The sequence below is a fragment of the Peromyscus californicus genome, unplaced genomic scaffold (assembly GCF_007827085.1).
Source record: "Peromyscus californicus insignis strain IS unplaced genomic scaffold, ASM782708v3 Scaffold_9__1_contigs__length_137607984, whole genome shotgun sequence".
NCBI lineage: Eukaryota > Metazoa > Chordata > Mammalia > Rodentia > Cricetidae > Peromyscus > Peromyscus californicus.
This window is the reverse complement of record NW_026294617.1, coordinates 74,419,749-74,445,663: the sequence shown is the minus strand read 5'-3', so window position 1 is coordinate 74,445,663 and position 25,915 is coordinate 74,419,749. Positions and strand designations below refer to the sequence as shown.

The 25,915-nt window shown below is 46.3% G+C and overlaps 4 non-coding genes across 4 annotated transcripts; all 4 read left to right on the top strand.

Annotated features, from left to right (window-relative positions):
• The first annotated feature begins 2,580 nt into the window (after nucleotides 1–2,580).
• LOC128106832 (U1 spliceosomal RNA) lies at nucleotides 2,581–2,743 on the top strand. Its single transcript, XR_008216877.1, has one exon. It is a non-coding gene; the product is annotated as a U1 spliceosomal RNA (small nuclear RNA).
• Nucleotides 2,744–13,137: 10,394 nt separating this feature from the next.
• Nucleotides 13,138–13,299, top strand: LOC128106797 (U1 spliceosomal RNA). The gene has a single exon (XR_008216845.1). It is a non-coding gene; the product is annotated as a U1 spliceosomal RNA (small nuclear RNA).
• Nucleotides 13,300–13,991: 692 nt separating this feature from the next.
• On the top strand, nucleotides 13,992–14,065 carry Trnan-guu (transfer RNA asparagine (anticodon GUU)). The gene has a single exon. It is a non-coding gene; the product is annotated as a tRNA-Asn (tRNA).
• Nucleotides 14,066–15,589: 1,524 nt separating this feature from the next.
• Nucleotides 15,590–15,661, top strand: Trnah-gug (transfer RNA histidin (anticodon GUG)). The gene has a single exon. It is a non-coding gene; the product is annotated as a tRNA-His (tRNA).
• Nucleotides 15,662–25,915: the final 10,254 nt, after the last annotated feature.

Here is a 25,915-nt window from a genome sequence, read left to right as displayed (position 1 = left end):
CCAGGCTGGCCTCGAACTCACAGACATCCGCCTGCCTCTGCCTCCCAGTGCTGAGATCAAAGGCGTATTTTCTTTCTTCCCTTCCCCCTCTTTATTTATTGTATGTCTTTTATATTTTGTATCTTTATTCATTTTCCTGTCCCTTCGCATCTGCCCTCGGCTCCTGCAACCCCCTCCTCAAATAAAACAAAATTTAAGAAAAGGAAGGGCAAAGGACAAAAGGGGAGGATTAAAAAAAAAAAATCTCATCATGGAAGCTGCAGTTTGACACAGTGAGTTTGGAGACTCTCGCTTGCCTCCTGTTGAACTGGAGTGTTGAAAGAGACAAGTCATCTTGAATTGTCTCCAAGCCGTAAATAGCCGTGGGCTGCCCATCACTGTGGCCTAACAGCCTTGTGACTGGTTTTGGTGAGTACGAGCAACCCCCACCCCCATCTTCTGCCAACTCCCAAGTCAGAGAATGTCGGGGAGCGCAGGAGCCAGGCCTACAGCAGAGGCCTCACGGCTTTGAGCGGCCTTCCATAGGCACAAGGAGCCTGTGTGAAAGGAAATCTCACTGAGGCCTCCATATCTGTTTAACATGCCTTTGCAGTAAGAAATCCCTCTGCACACTCTGAATAGGCTTCCCTAGTGTATACAGACTATATATGCATATAGACAAAGGTTTGTGCATTCTGTATATGCTGTCATCCTGAAATCTCCCAGGTCCCAGCTCCAGGTTACTGTTACGGCTAAAGCAGCTCCGTTTTATGTTAGGCATCCATGTTAGTACCCACCAGCTGTTTGACTCCAGTCCCTGGAAGATATGTTCCCAGAACCCCCAACTCAGTGACCCCCACCCAGAAATGTATAGCCGTGACTACTTCTTATGATGACTAATTGCTTTTTTTGCTTCTGTAAATTGCTTACCCAATTACAGATACCCAAAGACTGTTCTGAGTGGCCTAAATCACTTGACAGAACATTTTTGCTTGCTTGCATAGATATTGAAGGACTTCATTTGGTTTTCCCCTGAAATCCTTCCCCATACCCCTCCTCTACAGCAGTCTCAAATTTGGCTCAGAGATTGTTTATCCAGCTAGCAGCTAATCAATAAATCCTTTAATTACAATGAGATTGAGTCTATTTTCCAGGGGTCACAGTTACAGTTTGAACAATTTAAACAGAGAGGAGACTATCAGCCCAGGCGCTGGGGCGGGTGGTGCATTTACACAGCAAGGATTGCCTGAATTGGTTTTTGTTGTTGTTGTTTTCGAGACAGGGTTTCCCTGTGTAGCTTTGGAGCCTGTCCTGGATCTCATGCTGTAGACCAGGCTGGCCTCGAACTCACAGGGATCTATCTGCCTGCCTCTGCCTCCTGGGTGCTGGGATTAAAGTTGTGCGCTTGTGCTTCCAACCCCCACCCCATCCCCAGCTGCATTGTTTAAGTACAACAGTGATGTTCTTTTCGAACTGTAGTTACCCAGGTGCACCTTGTGCCTTTGGCAGAATTACGCTTTTCTGACAAGAGTGCAGGGTAGTTAATGGCAGACAAGGACTTAATGGTGGTTATGACCCTGAGGTGTCCGGTTGAGCTGCCTGTTAGAGACATGTTCTGTGATGTGGGGATGATCCTCAAGGCTGTTTCCTAGTCAGAGGTGTCTCCTTTTATTACGGGCATGGAGACTAATGGAGTCAGTCTTGGCAATGTTTATTTCATTAGGAGATACTTTCTCAGCAACCCTAAACTTCAGTCATAGCACACATTTTCTTTCTTTCACAGTCTTATAAGTGCACCACTTATCTCCAGTCACTAGCAGCAGCCTTTTAGATAAATTCTTCTTTTTGTGACTTAATGTTTCCTAAGCATGCTTTATAGCACTAATTTTGCTACTTGAAGTTTCTCCTACATCAGTTCCAAACCGGTTAGAGCTACACGAAGAGACATCTCCCCCCACACCCCCCAAAAAAAAGGAAAAGAAAAATAAGCATGAAATGAAAACAAATGCTTGGAAATTACAATAGAAAAATAGAAACAAGGAATAAGAAGAATTTAAAGATAACGTGAAGGCCGGGCCCAGTGGCGCACGCCTTTGATCTCAGCACTGGGAGGCAGAGGCAGGCGGATGTCTGTGAGTTCTGAGGCCAGCCTGGTCTACAGGGCGAGTTCCAGGTCAGCCAGGGCTGCACAGAGAAAACCAAGGAGGGAAAAAGCCAGAAAGTTCACCAAGGCAAGGGGCGCAGGCGAGGGGCGTGGGTCTATGCAGAGGAGGTGCAGAAAAGGGGCTGGGCAGGTTGTCACCACCTTCCCGAGGTGGGGGGCGCACTGGTTGGCTGGGGACAGGGACGTCATCCTCGACGTCACGGACGTAGGCGCGATCTATGCAGATGAGGGGCGCGCAGGGGCTGCCGCGTCCGCACCCACTGCGGAAACGCGAGGGATTTGGCGCGGCGTGGGAGGGAGCGCGGGTCCGCGGGTGACAGCGGAGCGCAGGAACCGGGCGCGGGTCCGGGGAGGCCCGGATCGCTGGCGGCGAAGTGACCGTGTGTTGAGAGCGCAGGTCCGGGGTGTCTGAGCGGTGGTGTGGTGGGTCGGCGAGCATACTTACCTGGCAGGGGAGGACACCATGATCAAGCAGGTGGTTTTCCCAGGGCGAGGCTCAGCCATTGCACTTGGGGTGTGTTGACCCCTGCGATTTCCCCAAATGCGGGAAACTCGACTGCAGAATTTATAGTAGTGGGGACTGCGTCCGCGCTTTCCCCTGATATTGGTGTGCAAAAGTAAGACTGTTAACTCCTGCCCCAACAGTTTCTTTCCTCCAAACTAGTAACTAGTCTCCACCCTAGATGCTTGAGTGAGGTGTTCTTCCCTTTTTTGTTAGTGTCAGGATCGGTGTTAACACGACTGAGCTCTATTCCCCGAGATTGGTCCTCGTTGAGGTTGAGGCCAGCCTGCGCTAAGTGAGACCCTGTCTCAAATGACGGGACAGGTACTTCTGCCCTCCCCCACCCCAAACGCCTCCCTCTCCAGTGTTTTCACTCTTTTCCTTGCTAGATTGACCTTGACTCTGCTTTAAAAGGTCAATGATTATTAAGAATTCGTTCTTTCAGACCTCGAACCCAGAAGAAAATGCTCTTCAAATCTTCTAAGAACTTCGATCGCCGGAATAAACAGAATTGCAGTTAGCTCCTGGACTACACAGACACCTCATCCGGAGGCCTTCCCTCCCCGAAGTCAGGCCAGGGTCCCCAACCTGCAGTTTGTCCCCTGAGACAAAAGAACCTGGAGCACCTCCTCCTCAGAGCGCACAGATCTTGGCTGAGGCAGCAAATCAGTTTCCCCAAGACTATAAAGTGAGAGTACGTTCCTTCTGCGTCTTTACAGCTTGTTCCCGCGCTGTTCTGTCCATGGCACCCGCCTCTCCTGCCTGTCCTTCACTTTGGGCTAGCTCTCTCCTAACTCTCCTGACTGTCCTTCACTTTGGGCTAGCTCTCTCCTAACTCTCCTGACTGTCCTTCACTTTGGGCTAGCTCTCTCCTAACTCTCCTGCCTCTCCTCCACTTTGGGCTAGCTCTCTCCTAACTCTCCTGACTGTCCTCCACTTTGGGCTAGCTCTCTCCTAACTCTCCTGCCTCTCCTTCACTTTGGGCTAGCTCTCTCCTAACTCTCCTGCCTCTCCTTCACTTTGGGCTAGCTCTCTCCTAACTCTCCTGACTGCTCTCCCAGCTCAAGCAGCTCAAGGCTGGATCGCGCCCCGTGGGCTCCGGATTCTCCCTCCTAAGAACGCTCATTCTGGGTGTGTGGGGGCGGGAGGGGGGACCGGCCTGGGCTGGCTTCCTTCTCCACAAACCAACTGAACCTGCCTTCCAGTTCCACGTGATAACAATTCCCTCGGGCCTTTTCTGTAGAGATACCAAAACAAAATGACCCCACCGATGTCCATCTGTTAATAAGGACGACATTCCCGAGCTCTGTCCTTCTCCCAGCACCACCGGAAAACCATCAGCAAAACAAGATCTGGAAGGAAACAGGTCGACTGCAGAAAGGCAGCGCGGCCTCTGCTCCAGCCTGCACCGCAAGACTTGCTCCAAGGTACCCAGGCGCAGCTGCGGCCGTATTTCCTGCTAGGGTTCACCTGTGCAGGAGGCAGAGACCAGGGGTTCCGTGAACTCGATGTTCTGGTAGTTGTCGGAGGACCCCGCACCCCAGGCCTTTTGCCCTCTCTGTCCTTTCTGCACCGGCTCAAGACCTGGACCTTGCTGCCCTGGACTCATACCTTGGACGGATGGCTGAAGTGTCACTTAAAGAAAACAACTTTCGCCGGGCGGTGGTGGCGCACGCCTTTAATCCCAGCACTCGGATCTCTGTGAGTTCGAGGCCAGCCTGGGCTACCAAGTGAGTCCCAGGAAAGGCGCAAAGCTACACAGAGAAACCCTGTCTCGAAAAACCAAAAAAAAAAAAAAAAAAAAAAAAAAAAAACTTTCTCCCACGGCAAACAAAGATCCCACTGAGAGAACCTTGAACATGCCCACTTGGAATCAGGCTTCCTTGTTGAACTATATTCAAAGGGGCTGTAACAATACAAATAAGCCTGGAGGTACAGTTTGCACTCTTGGGCTCTTTTGCCTGGTTTCCCGGTTCACTTCTTCCAGAATCAGTAAGGAGAGGTGAATTGGCCTTGTCTGCCGCTTAAGCCTAGAACTGACCCTCCGGCCTGTGCCTCTCACGTGCTGGGTTACAGGAACTCACAATTTTTGTTTGTTTGATTGGAGTTTTCATGTTCTGTTTTTTGAGACAAGGTCCTAGGAGATATTGTTAATGCAAAACAAGACAGAACATAGCAGTCATCTTAAAGGGGATAAGGGAGAGTTTTAGAGTCATTTAGAGTGACCGTGGCCCAGGAAAACAGATTTAGGTTTCTCCAAATTGCATGTTCCAAAATGGAAGCAGTTTTATGGTTTTAAGATTGAAGAAAGTCATAAATCAAGGCAGGTTTAAAATACATTAGTGGGTACCTCAGGGAGGCTTCTATAGCAAGATGGGGGAAGCTTTTCTATAAGCCCAAGATGCTGATGACATTCTTAGCTAGATCAGGTTGGCCTGAGGGAATTATCTTGATTGGATTAATTGATTTAATATTAATTGATTAGATATCTTGATTAGATTGAGGTTTTAGGACCTGCCCACTGTGGGTGACACCATTCTTTAGGCAGAGTGTCCTGAACAGTATGAGACTGGAGAGAGAGTTCTGGCATGAATGCATTGATTGGTTCCTCTCTGTTTCTTTAATAAGGATGCAAAGTGATCAACTGCCTCAAACTCCAACCACTGACTCCCTCAAAAGGATGGACTTTAACCTGTATCTGTGAGCTGTAGATCAACCCTTTCTCCCATGAATGGACCTTGTCAGGGTATTTCATCACAATAATAGGAAAGGGGGAGGGGGCAATTCCCTTCATTGAACTCATCATTTAAGCATTAGATAGTTGTACAATTTGGTCTGTATACTTCACTGTTTAAAAAAAGGTAGCTGGACATGTATCGTGTTTAATTCTTTTGGACATTTCTTTGGGGGAAGTACAGGAAATCACTACGTATCTCAGGCTGACTTGGAAGTCCACTTGATCGTCCTGCCTTGGCATCCCAAGTGTTGGGATTACAGGCATTAGTCACAATGCCAGGCTTAATTTTATTACATTTATTAGATGTTATTCAAAATACTCCATTGAGGCAGGAACTCTCATCTCAGAATTTGTGATTTGTCTTAAGAAGGAAGGCCCAGTATTTAAAAACATCCACCACAGGAAAGAATGGTAGGACTGCACCCTGGATTAAAGCGAGACCTCAGTGAGGATGACTTGGTTCCTGCACTTTGCTCAGAAAAGGCGAACGCAGTTTCAGGGTCTCAGATGCCTTCTCATTCGGCCTCACGCACTCACGGCGCGGTGATGGGACGACTGGAGACTGGAAGGGCCGTTTTACCACACCCTAGAAATTACTTACGTGTCTTGAATTCGAATCCACATTACTTTGACTGCAAACAACACAGAGTATTAGCAACTGTGGGATCACCGTGAGCCGCAGGAACACCACCAAAGACGCGGCTTCTTTACTGTTTGTCAAGTGTAAGTGTAAAAACCGGTGGCCGCCTTCAAAAAATCAGACAGGTAAACCCGGCGGTAGTGGAGCAGCCTTTAATCCCTTCACTCAGGAGGCAGAGGCAGGTGGATCTCTGTGAGTTCGAGGCCAGCCTGGTCTGCAGCGTGAGTTCCAGGACAGCCAGGGCCACATAGAGAAGCCCTGGCTTGAATCCCTACCCCCCTAAAAATTCAGACAGGTAAAGGTCGTCGCTCTTTTCTTCTTCTGCCCCTCCCATTTGCTCACGTTCTGCGCCCACAAAAACCCACTGCCTTAACCCGCCCCTCCACTCCCCCACCTCGACCCCCATCCCTGTTAGCCACGCCCAGCAAGCGACGGTCTCCACGGCTCTAGGCTCCGGCGCTACCCTCCCTGTACCCCGCACCCCCGCTCCCCCTACCCCCGTTTCCTCCTGTTCCCTCCCGTCTGGCCTCCTGCACTCGCACCGCACTCGCCGCCTGTCCCACGCGGGCCGCGCCGAGGCTCCAGCACACACCGCGGGGGACGAGCCCTCGCGCGTCCATGCTCGGGGTCTGCAAAGGACCGGACCCTAAAGCGCCCTTGGGCTCCTCCGCCGAGTCCTGCTGGGCGCCGGGGCCGCGAGCCCGCCGGCGTGGAGCCCCGGAGCCCCGACCCCCGACCCCCGGCTGGCCGAGGGACCCGCGGGGTTCATTCGGTTCCCGCGAGCTCAGGAGGGGTTGGCCGCAGCGGTGTCCGCTCACCCATCAACGAACAGCACAGGGTGTCTCCCTCACTGTCACTGGCTCAATCCGTTAGCGCATTCTCCGAGCCGACCCAGGGATGCCGGCCCTTAGGTTTTTAGCAGCCTCCCCTATAAACAGTCACTGGCGGTTGAATTCCGGAACTGGTAAATTCACATTCCCTTAGAGTACCCACCCGCTTCCATTTTTACGGCAGCTGCTGGCACATTACCTTTACAACCGTAGGATTCAAAAATCTCCGAGATACCCTTTAATCCCAGCATTCGGGAGAGCGGGGCAGGCGGATCTCTTGTGAGTTCCAGGCCAGCCAGGGCCGCATAGTGAGACCCCATCTAACAACAACAAAAATTGCTGAGATGCAGGGAAAACCGACCAGTCATAGTTTGTCTATAGCCTCAGGCAAGCAAAATCGATTGCAGTGATGTTACCGTCACAGAAAGGGACCATCACTATAAACACTTGATTGGTTGACATGTAGCTCAAACTGGACTTGATTTCAAAATCCTCCTACTTCTGCCCATAGTGTTCTGGGGGCTATAACCACTGTCTGCTATTATTTGTTTTAGGGAAAGAGAATTCTTACTTAAATTATGAATTGTTGGTTTATCTTTTCCAGGTTTACAATTACAAGCCATGCTGTTGCAATCATCATTTCTAGCACCACGTCTTTGGGGACTCCTGCAAATGTTTACTTCAACAGTGGAGAGATGGGGCTGCCATTGTCACGTGACGGTGTTGATAGCGTGCTCCCCTCTGAGCCCCTTCTGCAAATGTGTCTTCCACAGGGGTGGTGCTTGGTCCTGGTCAGTGTTCCCAGCTGTAACCGTGTTCCTTTCCTGTTTACTTGCCTGCACACCAAACTTTCCCCCAGCTGTCTCCAGTGCTGACCCAGGGCCATGCTGTCGCCTGGGCTTAGCTCGGGGAAGGTGCCGCGGAGGACCACAGTGCACCCGCTTAGCTCGGGGGTGGGGGTGGGGTCCAGCGGAGGACCACAGTGCACCCGCTTAGCTCGGGGGTGGGGGTGGGGTCCAGCGGAGGACCACAGTGCACCGGCTTAGCTCGGGGGTGGGGGTGAGGGTGGGGTCCAGCGGAGGACCACAGTGCACAGGCACACAGATACTATGTTGTATCTTTGGACAGAAACTCCCAAGATACTTCAAAGTCCTCCAATAACTGCAGTTGTTTTGCGCGCGCGCGCGCGCGCACACACACACACACACACACACACACACACTCAGATCAGGGGTTCTCAACCTGTCGGTCAAGAACACACACACACACACACACACACACACACACACACACACACACACACACACACACTCAGATCAGGGGTTCTCAACCTGTGGGTCAAGACCCCCTGGGGTTGAACAGCCCTTTCACAGGGTCGCATATCATATATCTACATTACACTTCATAACAGCAAAACCAGTCATGAAGTAGCAAAGAAAATAATCTTATAGTTAGGGGTCTCCACGACATGAGGAACTTAGGAAAAGGTTGCAGTAACCCTTTATAAAGGTGAGAACCACTGTCATAGTTTCCTGACAAACTGCTGTCCAGGGGAAAGAATATCCTTAAGTTCCTTTCCTCCTCGTCTTTCTTCTTTCCTTACAAATCTTGGGTTCCTCTAAGCAGTTTGTGCTTGCTCCCACGTGATAGAGAATAGTATGCAGGTAACAGTGGCTACACGTAGATTTATTGATTTTATACATATGGGTGTTTTGCCTACATGTATGTCTGTGCACTACATGCATGCCTGGTGTCCCTGGAGGCCAGAAGAGGTCATTAGATCCTTTTGAATGAGAATAGCTACCATAGGCTCATATATTTGAATGCGTAGCCGTCAGGAAGTGGCGCTATTTGAGGATTAGAAGGAATAGAAATGGCTTTGTTGGAGTGGGTGTGGCCTTGCTAGAGGAAATGTGTCACTAGGGGTGGGCTTTGAGGTTTCAGAAGCCAATACCAGGCCCAGCCCCCTGCTGTGGGATGGTCTTTCTGTACTCTGTGACTATATGTTGCTACCATTGGTTAATAAAGAAGCTGCTTTGACCTATGGCAAGACGGGTTACAGCCAGGCAGGAAATCCCAGCAGAGAGACAGGGAGAAGGAGGGCGGAGTCAGGAAGACGCCTTCCAGCTGCCCAAGGAGCAAGATGACAGTGGACCAGTAACGCCATGGCTGCCTGACAAAATATAGATTAATAGAAATGGGTTAATTTAAGATAAAAGAGTGACATGCCCGAGTCATTGGCCAAAAATTTATAATTAATATTAAACCTCTGAATGATTATTTTATAAGCAACTGTGAGACCACAGGACAGGGCGGGACAGAGAAAGGCTTCTGGTTACAGCCCCCCAGTTCCTGCAGATCAGCATGTAGCTCTCAGCTACTGCTCCAGCACCATGCTCCCCGCCATGATGATAATGGACTAAACCTCTGAAAGTGTTAGCAAGCCCTCAGTTAAACGCTTTCTTTTATAAGAGTTGCCTTGGTCATGGTGTCTCTTCACAGCAACAGAACAGTGACTGAGACAGAGCCCTTGGAAGTGGAATTACCGGCAGTTGTGAGCCATCTTGTGGGTGCTGGGAATCAAACCCAGGTCCCCTGCAAGAACAAGTGCTCTACATCGACACACAAGTGCTGAGCCATCTCTCCACCCCTTGGCTGTGTTATTTCTTGGCAGGTTGTTGCAGGGGCTATGTCCTTAGAAATTAATGCACGTGAAACGTGGGAGCCGATGAAAATCTGTAACAGACAAATGTTGTGCAATTGGCTGACATTGCCCTTATCTGGGCAGTAAGGTTATAGAACAGGCGTTGTTTCTCTCTCTGTCTCTCTCTAGCCTCACCCCCCCCCCCCATCATTAGTGAGCTTCTGGTATTATAAAGGTGGATTTCTGAGTACTTGTATAGTGATTGACATTGATATGTACCATCTTTTTCTTTGTTTTTAATTGCTTACTATTCCGAAGGATCTCATATTTTCTGTCGAGAGCACAGTAGTAAGAAAGCTTCCCATCCTTCCAGTATTTGGTAAAAATTCTGTGGGTCCAATAGTTGTTGATTTCTGCAACATGAGCAGATCTAGAGAAAGGGAGATTTGGATACGCAACAGTCCTTCTGTTCCGTATGAACTCTTGTTTTCATAAATTGCTAGAGCTGAGCATGTCTTAGGAAAGGAGACCGTAGCATGAAAGGGTCAGAGTCCTTTGGTCAGAATCATCGAATTGTTATGAAGAGCCCTTTTGGACGTATGTCTTCACTCCTGAAGGAAATATAGTGGAGTTACTAAGTTTTTAGATTTACAGATAGATTAGTGGGGTTTGCTATAGACTTTCTATACATATGTGTGTTATGTTCTCTTTGGTCTCCTCCCTCACCCCCTGCTCCCCTCTGGCTAGTTTCCTCCCTTTCTTGATACAATCTGCTTTCTGCTTTTTTTTTTTTTTTTTTTTTTTTTTTTTAAGGTTTCTTGAGACAGAGTTTCTTTTCATAGCTCTGGCTGTCCTCTTTCACTCTGTGGACCAGGCTGGCCCTGAACTCACAGACATCTGCCTGCCTCTGCTTCCAGTGCTGGGATTAAAGGTGTGCACCACCACCACACAGAGACTCCATAGTGTGGCCTTATTCCATCTTGACTCAAGGTCAGAGAGTCTGAGCTTGTTTTGCCCTTCAAGGATGAAAAACAGGATGTTTTGAAAAACAGGTGTTTTGCCAAAGAGGTGATACTAGATGTCTTGAGAATTAAGGAGGTGTTTATACTTGTTTGAACCGTGATGTCATTGAGAGGGGGAGGTCTTTTACCCCCTTGCTTTGGGTATAAAAAGGCCCTGAAAAACAAATCCAGAGAGATTGTGGTGTTGACTCAGAGCCTCCCGATGCTATTCTGTGTCTCTGCCTTTTTTCTTGTATGTCTGCGCCTCTATTTTCATGTCTATTATTTTTTAATCCTCACCCCTCTATTCAAGACTGTTGGGTAGTCGGGCAGACCCAGCACACCTGGCCTCTTTCTGCTTTTTTTTTTTTTTCTTTTTTTTTTTTGGTTTTTCGAGACAGGGTTTCTCTGTGTAGCTTTGCGCCTTTCCTGGAACTCACTCTGTAGCCCAGGCTGGCCTCGAACTCACAGAGATCCGCCTGGCTCTGCCTCCCAAGTGCTGGGATTAAAGGCGTGCGCCACCACCGCCCGGCCCTTTCTGCTTTTTATAACTTGTATTCTACCACCCTTTCATGCTGCCTCCTCTTTCCTCATGATGCCCTTTTTAGTCTCATGACATCTACATACACATGTATAAATACATGCATATGCACTTTTTGTTTATTTTTTATTTTTGAGACAGGGTCTCTGTCATAGTTAGGGTTTCTGTTGCTGTGAAGAGACACCATGACCACAGCAACTCTTACAAAGGAGAACTTTAATTGCAGTGGCTTACATTTTCAGAGGTTTAGTCCGTTGTCACCATGGCAGGACATGGTGGTGGGCAGGCAGACATGGTGCTGGGGAGGTAGCTGAGAGTTCTGCATCTTGTGCAGGCAACAGGAAGTGGATTGAGGCAGTGTGGCTTGAGCATATGTGAGACTTCAAAGCCAACACCCACAATGACATAATTCCTCCAGCAAGGCCATACCTACTCCAACAAAGCCACACCTCCTAATAGTACCACCCTTTGGGAGTCTTTTTTTTTTTTCAAACACCCACAGTTTCTCTATGTAGCCCTGACTGTCCTAGAACTCACTCTGTAGACCAGGCTGGCCTCAAACTCACAGGGATCTGCCTGCCTCTGCCTCCCAACTGCTAGGATTAAAGGCATGACCATGATTGGCATAAATATATACACATACACTTTTATATCTGAGTTTGTATAAGGGGGACAACATGATATTTGTCTTTCTGAGTCTGGCTAATTTCGTTGATCATATTAATTTCCAGGCACTCATTTTCCTGGGCATGTGGGAGGAGACATACTCTGGAGCCACAGGGCTCCCTAGGACACTTGCTAGCTTCCTGGTTGCTGTAGCTGTGAGAACAGCAGAGTTAGGCAGGGCACACCATTGTTGTAAGCTCACGATGCCAGAAACAGATAAAATGGCTTGTATTATTCCACAATGTCAGAATTTACTGAATAACTACAAATTCACAAGGTTTAGCAGTTTTGCTGATGGCAATTTGTCAAAAAACCTGTTTGCCTTAGTAATTTGGTTGAATCCAATAAAAAAAATTTTTTTTTTCTGAGACAGGGTTTCTCTGTATAATGTGAGGCCAAAATAAGAACAAAATGCCTCCATCTTAGAAATAAGGCCTAAGCTTTCTCCATTTTAGGTATAGGCCTTGAGTTACTGGAACAGGCCTTAAGTTACTGGAACCAGTCAACTCATATTCCAGAAATTAGAAAGTGCAAAGTACACAGTCACAGGGTATTCATTTGGTGATGACTGTCTAACCAAGGAATGTTCTGTATTAAAGAGATATAATTTGTGGAGACAGTAAGAGAATTTTCAAGTTGAAGTAAAAGAGAAAGTTACCATCAGAAAGCTGGCCTAATTTGTGAGTGTTCGTGCTTGAGTGTATGTGTGTGTGCACCACATACATACAGGAGCCTGAGGAGGTCCAGAGAGGGCATAGTGGGTCCCCTGGACCAGGAACACGGACTTGGGTCACCCCAAAAACCATGTCCCCACGTAGTGTCAGCTTCACGGTGTTTCTGTAGAAGAGAACAAAGAAATCCATATATCAAGAGCTTTTTAAAATACAGGGGTGGAGACACGAGGTAGGCAGGTTGGAGCGAGGCGGGGACACCTCTGCTGTAGGGCTGGCTCCCGGGCTCCCCGACCACATTCTCCGATTTGGTGTTGGAGGGAGATGGGGGTCTGTTCGAACTCACCAACACCAGTCACAAGGCTGTTAGGCCACAGCGGTGGGCAGTCCACGGCTGTTTAGGGTTTGGGGACAATTCAAGATGATTTGTCTCTGGTCTTCAACACTCCATCCAGCTCTCCGCGAGCAAGAGAGTTCGCCAAGCCAACGTGGCGGAGGGGAGGGGTGTGATGTCACCCTTGGGGGCCAGTCGGGGGCGTGGTCTATGCAGATGAGGGGCGCGCAGGGGCTGCCGGTCCGCACCCGCTGCGGAAACGCGAGGGATTTGGCGCGGCGTGGGAGGGAGCGCGGGTCCGCGGCTGACAGCGGAGCGCAGGAACCGGGCGCGGGTCCGGGGAGGCCCGCGATCGCTGGCGGCGAAGTGACCGTGTGTTGAGAGCGCAGGTCCGGGGTGTCTGAGCGGTGTGTGGTGGGTCAGCGAGCATACTTACCTGGCAGGGGAGACACCATGATCAAGCAGGTGGTTCTCCCAGGGCGAGGCTCATCCATTGCACTTGGGGTGTGTTGACCCCTGCGATTTCCCCACATGCGGGAAACTCGACTGCGGAATTTGTGGTAGTGGGGACGGCGTCTGCGCTCTCCCCTGGTGTTTTGCTGTAACAAAAGTTAGACGCTCTCTGAATTATGCTGTTTAAACTTTAAGTCTTTCCTACCTTTCTAGCTGGTTACTAGAACTGGTAGAAAAGTAGGATATGAAACCACGAGTTCTTCTGCATTTGAACCAACAAGATTAATAGTCATAAGGAAGTTACGTTACGAGAGATAAAAAACAACAACAAAATGTTTCATGTCTGGAGTTTTTTGCATGAAGTCAAAGGACACTTTTAGGAAAACAGGTCCCAACTTGGGTTTCCTAGTAAAGACCTTCCTTTCTTTCTCGGTTCCCGTGTTGAGCATGAGCACCACACCCGGGTCCCGGGCCAGCAACACCACTGTCCAAACCCGTTGTAAGTTGAGTCAAAACGAGTCACCCTAGAAACCGCTGATAGAAGCAATTCGTGGTTTTGCGGTTAATTTAAAAGAACAAACCCACCCGCGTGACTGTATTGTCTTCTAACGAAGCTGGTCCCGACCCCCGGCTGGCCGAGGGACCCGGCGTCCCGGAGCCGCCGGCCGCTCGCCCCGGGTCCCTGAGGTTCGCGCGAGCTCGGGGAGCCGGTGCGCGGCGCAGGTCCCGGCGGGGCGCGGGCCCGGGGGGCTTCGGGCTCGGTCGTCCCAGGTGTGACGGCCGCGGGGACGCCGGCCTCACCAAGGAGACGCCGCCCGCCCACCGCACCGTCTCTGTGGCGCAATCGGTTAGCGCGTTCGGCTGTTAACCGAAAGGTTGGTGGTTCGAGCCCACCCAGGGACGGCGGGCCTTAGGCTTTTAACAGCTTTCCCAGTGAAACAGCCGCTTGTGAACGACTGGAAATGCACGATCCTGCAGTCTGCTCACAGATCCTGGAGACCACACAGTACTCCAGCCTGTGCATATAAAGGGCCTATCTTTCCCTGTCACGTATTGTTTATTTATGGCCGGGCCTCTGGCAAGGAAAACAACAGTCTTTTTCTTTTCTTTTTTCTTTTTTTGGAATGGGGGCACCAGTGGGCAACCCCTCCCCGCTGCTGTCTTTGGTTTATTTCGGAATGGGTGGAGTGGGAATCCTTTCTTAATAAAAGAAAATTATGGACGAGTCCCCAAAGCACAGGGCACAGACCGGATTTTAATAAAACAGGTGAACTTTACACCACCGTTTAAAGATACGCATACGAGAAGGGCGACCCCGCAACATAATTGGTAATCAGAAAACCCTGGAACCCATTTAATTCGAAAACCACGTGGTGTGTGAGAGGATGCCACGTTTGCAGCTATCTGAGAGAAGGGTCAGACGGGGGGCAGCACAGGCCCTTGGACAAATTGTTCTAAAAAACAAAAAACAAAAAACACCCACCAGGGTATGTGCTGCCCCTTTGCTCCTAGACCCAGACAATTAGGAGCTGCACACCAGACATAGCCTAAAGGATGTTCTATAACATAACTGGCATAATAAACAAAGCCCCAGATATGTCCTGTGGGATGTCTTCTGCTGCTATAGATTGTATACCATAGCATCAAAGGGAATGAGTTTCCTGCAGATAAAAACCGGATGTCTGACTATCAGAGGAAATGGGTCTGCTGGCAAAATAGACACAATAACATGGATGGCTAGAGGGGATGGCCATTCCCTCGCAGCTGCAACTCTCCAATCAGTTCAAACTTAAATAAGCGTCTCTAACCTGAAGTAAGCACCAACCCTGAGCTTGTAACTGAATAGAGTTGGAATTCCCCCAGATCCCCTACCCTTACAAAAACCCTGCTTGATGGCTACTCAGGGTCTCTCCTGCTCTGCTGCTCCGTCAGACCGACCGAGTCCCGAGTTATCCCGCAACCATAAAAAGACTTCGCTTTTGCATCAGATTAGGTCTCTTGGTGATCTTTGGGGGACTCTGGGTACAACAGTGTGGAGACACCAAAATAAATCACAGGCACGGGCAGGACAGGCCGCGTGGTAAGGAATCCCGGGCCGTGGGGTTTGGGTCTCTGCAGACGGGCGTCCACCGAAGCCTCCGGACCGCTGGTTTGCTGCCCTGCTCTCTGCGAGGCCCCGTAGCAGTCTGCCCCTCCCGCGGGGCTGCAGCCTCAGCCGACAGCGGCGGAAGTCTGTCCCGTGCTTGGGGAAACACTGCTCCCGCAGGAGTGGCATCGACCCACGCACTTCCCAGTTAGCAGCCGCCGCCCTCTCCACCCGACCGAGGCGCAGATCGTGCCCCGGGCCGCTCCCAACGCAGCAGCGGGAGAAAGCCCGATGCAGGACCGGCGCCTCCGAAGTCGGGACACCCGAGGGGCGTGTGGCTCGCCGTGATCGTATAGTGGTTAGTACTCTGCGTTGTGGCCGCAGCAACCTCGGTTCGAATCCGAGTCACGGCACTCGCGTCCGCCCCAGCGTGCTGCTTTCTTGCCCCCTGCGCCCCGTACCTGGTTAACGTCTTGTCACAGGCTCCAGACTCCTTGTCCAAGGCCAGCTGACTCCAGGAACTCAAGCAGCACTGTTACAGCTTGGGGCTGTGGTCTTCGCTGTCCATCCCGCTGTCTCCGGGGCACTCATAAATTCGCCTTCACCGTCAACCACGCCCAAGACCTCGGACATAACACCCCACCCTTAATTTTGGTCTTGGTCAGGATGATACAGGGTCTGAATGTTCTGTCTGGTGTTTTGTCTTAGTGGTAACACATCACAAGTGGAAAAGCTTGTTTTATGTGTGCTGCTCCACCCCCTTGAGAGTAAAATCTTTATCATCCACATGCTGAATAACTATTGAAGATGAAAACCCGTTCTAAGTAAGCAACAAGACTACAGTTTCCATAGAATGCACTCTATGATCTAATCGACACAAGAAAACAAGAATACCCACGGCGGTCCGTTCTCCAGAGCCCCACTGAGAACACAGACCAACGCACTAGGACACTTAACACAACCTGGGCTCATCCCAGTGCGGGATGGCAGACGGGAGACGGATTGTGTCTGGATGTGCTCTTTAAGCGCGTGATGGCGTTACCTGAAACGCTTTTATAGTTGAGTCACAGAACAAATACTATTCGATGGGCTATTTGGAATTAATTTGACCCAGCACTCGGGAGGCAGAGCCACGCGGATCTCTGTGAGTTCGAGGCCAGCCTGGGCTACCAAGTGAGTCCCAGGAAAGGCGCAAAGCTACACAAAGAAACCCTGTCTCGAAAAACAAAAAAACAACAACAAAATAAATAAATAAATAAATTCATATTTAATAACCATCCTCACCCAAATAAGCTGAAGTCCACTATCAGAAGAAATGGGATATGATTAGAATTTACCATCATTATTAGTTATATCTCCTTTACTTTGCTACATTTCTGAAAGAAACTGATAACGTATTTATCAAGCATATCAAGAGGATTATTGAAAAATAGTTCCTCTGCAAAAATTTTTCTTATCACATTGTGAATGAACAAAGGCAGTTCTTAGAATATCATTGTTTTAACACGGATTCATTTCTTCCTTCCTTCATTTCCTTATTTTTTCTGCTAATGAATGCTTATATATTTTTAGCAAATTGACAATCAAAATTTCAAAATGAGTTTTTGGAATAGATGCTATATTTATTTGGTTAAAACATCAAAAAGTAAGCCGGGTAGCGGTGCCGCACGCCTTTACTCCCAGCACTCGGGAGGCAGAGGCAGGTGGATCTCTGTGAGTTCAAGGCCAGCCTGGGCTACAGAGGGAGTTCCAGGACAGACACCAAAACTACACAGGGAAACCCTGTCTTAAAAACAACAACAACAACAAAAACAAAAACACACCAAAAAGTATAAAAACACAGAGAGCAAAGTCTCCCCCACCGATCCCCTTTCACTCTAACAAGTGAACTGTTTACTTTCTTTCAGAGAATCTTTCTTTTCAATGTTTGCATAATTTTATCTTAGTTTTTATTTTTTTTTAAAGAGAGCAATCTTTAAAAATGAAGTCTCCTTCATTTAGAGTATCACTTTCCAGGTTTTTCCCCTCTTGTTGACAATAGACTCATTTCTCATGCAGTATATCCTGATTATAGTTTCCCTTCCCTGCACTGCTCCCCCCTCCCCTCCGGACCCACCCCCTTTCTTTCTCTCATTAGAAAAGAACAGGGTTCCCAGGGACAACAACCGAACACTGTTGCATAACGAGTGTGGATTCATGTGGCTCCGGTGGGTAAGACACAGAAGCACCTAAGGATGATTTTTAGCCTTTCCAGCTGCAGGGGGATCAGCCTCTCCAGACTGACTCTTGTAGCTTAACAAAGGGCTTTTTTATTGTTCTCCAATTTATACCTTTAACACGTTAATTTCCTTATCCCAAAACCTCTTATTTCAGCTCCCCAAAGGGACAATGCCAAATGCAAATTCTCAGTTAAGGTACACCATGGTTTTCTAGGTTGTCCCCCAACCAAGTTCTGTATAGGCTTTGAACCCCTAGGAAACTCTCAGATAAGACTTCAAACAGAAAGTTCTGGAAACAAAAGGTAGCAATCACAAAAGGCAGATCAAAGCTAGGTGCTAACACTCCAGAATCAATCCAGCTGTTGAAATCTGCAGGAACTCCACTAACATATCCCCTTTTTATATACAACCATTAATTATATTGGAGGTTATATAGCTTTGCAGCATACACAGCCTTTTCTCTATCTGTTTTACAATCTTATGTAAGTAAGTCAAAACACATTTTAAAACCAAGAAGGCTACTATTGCTAGCACAAGTCTAACAGCTGCTAAAACAAGAAATCTATTAAAGTCATTCACAGGGCTGAATGAAGGTATCATATCTGCAAGGCTTTCCATAACATCCATTCCTGTCATATCACGTAACTTTTTTGTGGAAGTTTTCTTAATTTCTTGCTGTAAATCATAAATCATTTGAGAAGAATTCGGGTGTCCCATCAAAAGCATCTTAACCTTTTCCCAATCATACTTGCTATCATTGACCTTTAAAGGTGTAATACAAGAGGATGTAACATTCCAATCACATTTTAATTTTATCTGCTCCTTCAGTATTTCTAACAATATAACAACTTGTCTCAAATCAGCTAACTCATTAACTATCTCATCATCTATTTTATTTTGTTCAGTCCAAAGCTCTGTAGAATGCTTATGCCAGTCTCTAATGAACTCAGCAGTTTGAATTTCTTTATGAAGGGCTGGCTGTTGGATCGGTAGCAGTCAATGCAGTAATTCCCATAGCAGTAATAATCAGTCTAACCATTTGACGTGTTCTTTTTTTTTTTTTTTCGAGACAGGGTTTCTCTGTGCAGCTTTGCGCCTTTCCTGGGACTCACTTGGTAGCCCAGGCTGGCCTCGAACTCACAGAGATCCACCTGGCTCTGCCTCCCGAGTGCTGGGATTAAAGGCGTGCGCCACCACCGCCCGGCTGACGTGTTCTTAATATTCTTTCAGCGAGCTTCTGTACCAGGATCATCACAGGTGAGTCTTGCCATGTACCAGGATCATCACAGGTGAATCTTGCCATGGCCTCAACAACTTCACTGACATCCCGATTGCTGGCCTTACTCTAAGAACACATAAACTTTCAGAGGTTTCGTTTAAAGGCATACTAGAATTAACACAGGTATGAAGGGTACAGCATTCACAAGCGATGCTGTCATTATTAGGGTGCCATTGTTTAACTTTCCTTCCCTTAAGAGGGTGGAAGGCACTTGTTAATTTCCACAAATTAGTCTGAATTGAATTGCCAAATTGCAGGAGAGGACTTGATGTTCCAACTCCTTGCCATTGGATAGGTTCATTAACAGAAGACTAATTTCTACAATTCCATTCAAACTACACTGCTGCCATCTTAACTTTGAGTGAGAATGTTTTATTTGAGGGGAGCCATAGGGGCTGCAATCAGTGATGTCTCCATGGGAGATATTAATTAGCACTCAAGGTTTCTCTTACATTGTTGCCAATGTACCCAGTCAGATTCCATGTTGGTAACCCTCATCTCACAGAAGGGTAGATTTATGGAACTAGTGGCATTAATCTCCTGTCCTTTAAAACCAGATTCATGAAGCATATGAAACCTATTATGAGAATCTTGGGTAGTATTGACTATGGATAGTCATACTTGAAATGTTATATTTAGACGTTGAATTCCATTTCCCATACAAATAGGAATTCCTTGTGTGGTGATAAATTGTGTCCCCCAATATATTGTGTACCTTAATAAAACTTATCTGGGGTCAGAGAACAGAACAGCCACTAGGTTAGACATAGAGGCCAGACAGTGGTGGTACACCCCCTTAATCCTAGCATTCCAGAGGCAAAAATCCATCCAGATCTCTGTGAGTTCAAGGCCACAGTGGAAACAGAGCCAGGCGTAGTGGCACACACTTTCAATCCCAGGACTTGAGATCTCATATCTTGCTTGGGAAAGACACACGCCTTTAATCCCAGGAAGTGATGGCAAGAAGCAGAAAGGTATATAAGGCGTGAGGACCAGGAATTAGAGGCATTTAAGCTTTTAGGCTTTTAGCAGCAGTTCAACTGAGATCCATTTGGATCAGGACTCAGAGGCTTCCAATTTGAGGAAACAGGATTGCCTGAGAAGTTGGTGAGGTGAGGTTAGCTGTGGCTTGCTCTGTCTCTCCGATCTTTCAGAATTCACTCCAATAGCTGTTTTTTTGTTTGTTTGTTTTTTGTTTTTGTTTTTGTCTTTGTTTTTGTTTTATTGGTTTTTCGAGACAGGGTTTCTCTGTGTAGTTTTGGTGTCTCTCCTGGATCTCACTCTGCGGACCAGGCTGGCCTCGAACTCACAGAGATCCTCTTGCCTCTGTCTCCCGAGTGCTGGGATTAAAGGTGTGCGACGTCTAGCTGGCACTGAGTTTGTTTTTTTTTTTTTTATTTTTATTTTTATTAATAAGACCATTTAAAATCCGTGTTACATCCTTGTACTCCCACAGTGTAATATTTAATCTCTTTACCCTCCTCCACTGACTGAACAGGACCTCAGTTTTCATAAGGACCAGGTAGCCAAGAAGATTCATTAACCACCACAGGAATATCCATATCTCCCCAACTTACTGCTAAGTTAATTGGAGGATTAGGAATATAGGCCCAGTAATTATGACCAATCCCTGTTGCCTGTACAGTTTCCACAGACAGCATAGCAAGGAACAGATTTGTAACATTCAGAAGTTTTTGAGTCATTTGAATTATTGCCTCTCCTTTGTCACACCAATTCTTAAGCTGTCCCCAGGTGGGAGGATTAGCTGTCTGTTCCAAAGGCCTTTGTGGGAGCCCACAACTGACTCAGTTTCCCAGTTTGAATCTGAAGTCTATTCTGAGTCAATTGAGTTCAGGCTTGCTTGCTCCAGGGCTGTGAGAAAGTCCTGATTAGCCCACAGGAAGGAACATACTATCTAGCTAGATGCAGGCTGCTGACGCCAGCCGGAGGAACATGGAGATAGAAAATGAACTACCAGGTAGGACTGGAGAGATGGCTCAGTGGTTAAAGCAGTTCTTCCAGAGATCGTGAGTTCAATTCCCAACAACCACATGGTGGCTCACAACCATCTGTAGTGAGATCTGGTGCCCTCTTCTGGTGTGCAGCATTCATGCAAGCAGAATACTGTATACATAATAAATTAATCTTTTTTTTTTTTTTTTTTTTTTTGGTTTTTTCGAGACAGGGTTTCTCTGTGTAGCTTTGCGCCTTTTCCTGGAACTCACTACATAATAAATTAATCTTTAAAAAAAATGATCTGCCTGCTCCTTAATGCAAGGACAGTTTAGTGGTTGAATGTCTGTGCCGTGCATTGTTTTACCTCTGTCTCTACAAATCTGCATGCCTCTACCCAGCTACTCAGCTGACTGGTCGGCAGGTTCCAACAGGCCTTCTGTATTTTTTTTTTTTTTAAACAGAGGCATCTCAGCAGCCAAAGCATCCAAGAGATTCCTCTTGCTCATGCCGGATTTGGTCAATTTTGATGGGATCCATAACTTCACGTCTCCCATAGAACCATAAGCATATCCTCGGCCGCATCTCAACACTTACCCTGAACTCCATAAAGATGTTAAAACATTTATAATATACTGGCTGACCCAGTTCAGCAGTTTTTCCCACAATCCAAAGTCTTTCAGCAGCTGTTGTCCCTGTTTCATTAGCTTTTAAAAATTTAAAGTTGGTAAAGCAGTATGCAGTCTGTCCCCGGGGGTCCTCACATCCCCTTCTGTTTAACAAGCATCTCCTGTAGAGTGCGATTAGCTCTTTCAGCAATTGCTTCTCTCGTAGGATTACGTGGTATCCCTGTAATGTGTTTTAAGTTGTAATGTGTAAAAAAATTGTTTCATTTTATTGGAAACATAAACTCGGGAATTATCAGTTTTAATTTGTATCGGTATGCCTATTATAGCCATTGTTTCTAATAAATGTGTAATTATAGAATCAGCTTTTTCAGAACATGTATCAATGGTATGATGATATATTTTAATTTTCCAAATTTTGCTAAATGAAATGTATCCATTTGCCAAATTGCATTTCTTTGTGTACCTTTAGGATTAGTTCCTTCAAGTAAAGGAACTTGGTTATACAAAGAACAAGTAGGGAAGTTTTTCTTTTATAATTTCCTTAGCTTGTTGCCAAGTAATGGAATTTTTTTTCTTAAGCCCCTACTATTAACATAATGTTTCTTATGAAATTCTGAAGCTTCCAACACGTTTCCTATCAGTAATTGATCAATCTCTTCATTTCCTTTTGTTAATGGTCCAGGCAACCCAGTATGAGATCAAATATGGGTAATATAAAGTGGGCAATTCCTTTCTCAGATTACCTGTTGTAGTTATACAAATGATAAAGTTAATTCTGAATTATCAGGAATAATTTCAGCAGTTTTTATATGCAACATAATCCTTTTTGCATATTAAGAATCAGTAATTATATTAAAAGATTCATTAAAGTCTAATAAAACCATCAGAATGGCATATAACTCTGATTTTTTTTCCTTGTGCTTCACTTTATTTCAATCTCCCAACAATACTATGAGTCAGGTATCATCATCCACGGAGTGTAGTAAAAAAAGCTGGGCACAAAAAGGTTTTATAACACACTCAAAGTCACACAGCTGGTACGTGGTAGAGCTTGCATTTGAACCCAGAAGACATTGGATTCAGAATCTAGGTTAACTCTCACAAAGTGCCTTTCCAAGGTGGCTTTGGAATATTGCTCCTTGCGATAACTTCCATTTTTTTTTCCCCCCCGGAAGTCTTGACTGCTTGGAGTCAAAAAGGCTTTTGAACAGCGAAACTGGGCATTACAAGGTCCAGACAAAGTCTGAACACAGAGCTCTGATCCCACTCAACACCGTTCTGCTCTCCCTCTTCCCTCCCGCCTAGGATCCGTGAACCTATCTATGGCTAAATGACATCCCAAATCACAGACGCCTCCCAGGGGACAGCTTTAGCCTGTTCATTCTGGGTTGTCCACAGTTCTGATTCCAAGGAGGAAAGGTCCCCAAGACATCAGGCTCTTGGCTCTTACTCACAGCTGGCGTGTGCTCAGGACACGTCCAATCAGTAACAGTATCAACAGGGCGGTGGCGATGGACCAATGGACGCATCCTGGAGGACACAGGAGGACCAGTGTGGAAATTCTTCGAGCGTCTTCCCTGTGTTTGTCGCCAGGCAGCTCTTCTTACGAGCACAGGCTAGAAGGTGTTAAATCCTGTAGGTGTAAGGGCCTTATTAAATAAGAAACACAGAGCCAAATGCAGAGTTAAAAGTCCAAGAGGTCAGAGCAGTAGCTGAGAGCTGAGACTTAAAACCTCCTTTCTTACCCTTCGCTGCCGCTGCTGTCCTTCCCCTTAGAAAGAGACCTACTTCCTGTGTATCTGTCTTTTTATTGACTTTCTGTCCTGCCTTCTCATTGGTTGTAAACCCAACCACATGACCTCCTTGTCACTGCCTGTCTATACAGACCTCCAGGTCTTCTATGGTTGGTATTGAGATTAAAGGCGTGTGTCTCCATGCTGGTGGTGTCCTTGAACACACAGAGATCTGCCTGTCATGTGATCGGGATTAAAGGTGTGCACCACCACCACCACCACCACCACCACCACCACCACCACCACCACCACCCAGCTTCTGCTATGACTTGCTATTAGCTCTGACCCCCAGGCAACTTTATTTATTAACATACAAATAAAATCACATTTCAGTACAAATAAAATATCACCATAATATCCACTCAGAACTCTCGACCCCTTCTTTCATCTCTCCTGTCTCCCACAGGGTTCTGGTTCAAACTCAACTCCTAACGCTTACGTAGCAAGCACCTTACCAACTGTCCCATCTCCCCAGCCTCAAAGTGATTTTTAAAAAATCTATAAATGGATTTCTTTTCTTTTTCTTTTTTTTTGGGGGGTATATATATATTTTTCCCCCATTTTTATTTATTTATTTATTTTTCTATTATCAGCTTGATACAGTATAAATTTTTATCCTAATAGTGAAATGTTTCATTGAGGCTTGCCCAGTAATTGAGTAAAACCAAAACTTATTATAAGCCACAGTCATCCTAGGGTCCCCCCTGCTATGTAGCCTCCCTGGTTTTGTGGGTTGCAGTCTGATTGTTCTTTGCTTTATATCTAGAATCCACTTATGAGTGAGTACATACCATGTTTGTCCTTCTGGGTTTGGGTTATGTCACTCAGGATGATATTTTCTAGTTCCATCCATTTGCCTGCAAATTTCATGCTGTTATTGTTTTTCTCTGCTGAGTAGTACTCCATTGTGTATATTTATCACATTTTCTTAATCCATTCTTCAGATGACTGGCATCTAGGTTGTTTCCAGGTTCTGGCTATTACAAAAAGTGCTGCTATGAACATAGTTGAGCATGTATCGTTGTGGTATGATTGAGCATTCCTTGGGTATATGCCCAAGAGTGGTATGGCTGGGTCTTGAGGTAGATCGATTCCCAATTTTCTGAGAAACCACCATACTGATTTCCACAGTGGTTGTTTAAGTTTGCATTCCCACCAACAATGGAGGAGTGTTCCCTTTGCTCTGTATCCTCTCCAACATTGACTGTCATTAGTGTTTTTGATCTTAGCCATTCTGACAGGTGTAAGGTGGTATCTCAGAGTCATTTTGATTTGCATTTCTCTGATGATTAAAGATGTTGAGCATTTCCTTAAACATCTTTCAGTCATTTGAGATTCTTCTTTTGAGAATTCTCTGTTTAGCTCTTTAGCCCATTTTTTAATTGATTGTTCAGTATTTTGATGTCTAGTTTCTTGAGTTCTTTATATACTTTGGATATCAGCCCTCTGTCAGATGTGGGGTTGGTGAAGGTCTTTTCCCATTCTGTAGGCTGTCTTTTTGTCTTATTGACTGTGTCTTTTGCCCTACAAAAGCTTCTCAGTTTCAAGAGGTCCCATTTATTAATTGTTGTGCTCAGTGTCTGTGCTGCTGGTGTTATATTTAGGAAGTGATCTCCTGTGCCAATGTGTTCAAGACTACTTCCTACTTTCTCTTCTATTAAGTTTAGTGTAACTGGATTTATGTTGAGGTCTTCGATCCACTTGGACTTGAGTTTACAAGTGACAGATATGGATCTATTTATAATCTTTTACATATTAACATCCAGTTATGCCAGTACCATTTGTTGAAGATACTTTCTTTTTTCCATTGTATAGTTTTCGCTTCTTTGTCAAAAATCAGGTGTTCATATGTGCGTGGATTAATGTCAGGGTCTTCAATTCAATTCCATTGGTCTGTATGTTGGTTTTTATGCCAGTACCAAGCTGTTTTTATTACTATAGCTCTATAGTGGAGCTTGAGGTCAGGGATGGTGATGCCTCCAGAGGTTGCTTTATTGTACAGGATTCTTTTGGCTATCCTGGGTCTTTTGTTTTTCCATATGAAGTTGAGTATTTTTCTTTCCATGTCTGTGAAGAATTGTGTTGGGATTTTGATGGGGATTGCACTGAATCTGTAGATTGCTTTTGGTAAGATTGCCATTTTTACTATGTTAATCCTACCTATCCATGAGCATGGAGATCCTTCCATTTTCTGATATCTTCTTCAATTTCTTTCTTTAGAGATTTAAAGTTCTTATCAAACAGGTCCTTCACTTGTTTGGTTAGTGTTGTCCCAAGGTATTTTATATTATTTGTGGCTATTGTAAAGGGTGATGTTTCTGATTTCTTTCTCAGCCCTTTTATCATTTGTGTATAGGAGGGCTACTGATTTTTTGGAGTTGATCTTGTATCCTGCCACTTTACTGAAGTTTATCAGCTGTAGGAGTGCCCTGGTAGAATTTTTGGGGTCACTTATGTATACTATCATATCATCTGCAAATAGTGAAAGTTTGATTTCTTCCTTTCCAATTTGTATCCCTTTGATCTCCTTTTGTTGTCTTATTGCTCTAGCTAGAACTTCAAGTACTATATTGAATAAATATGGGGAGAGTGGACAGCCTTGTCTTGTTCCTGATTTTAGTGGAATCGCTTTGAGCTTCTCTCCATTTAATTTGATGGTGACTGTTGGCTTGCGGTAAATTGCCTTTATTATGTTTAGGAATGTTCCTTGTATTCCTGATCTCTCTAAGACCTTTATCATGAAGGGGTGTTGGATTTTGTCAAAGGCTTTTTCAGCATCTAATGAGATGATCAT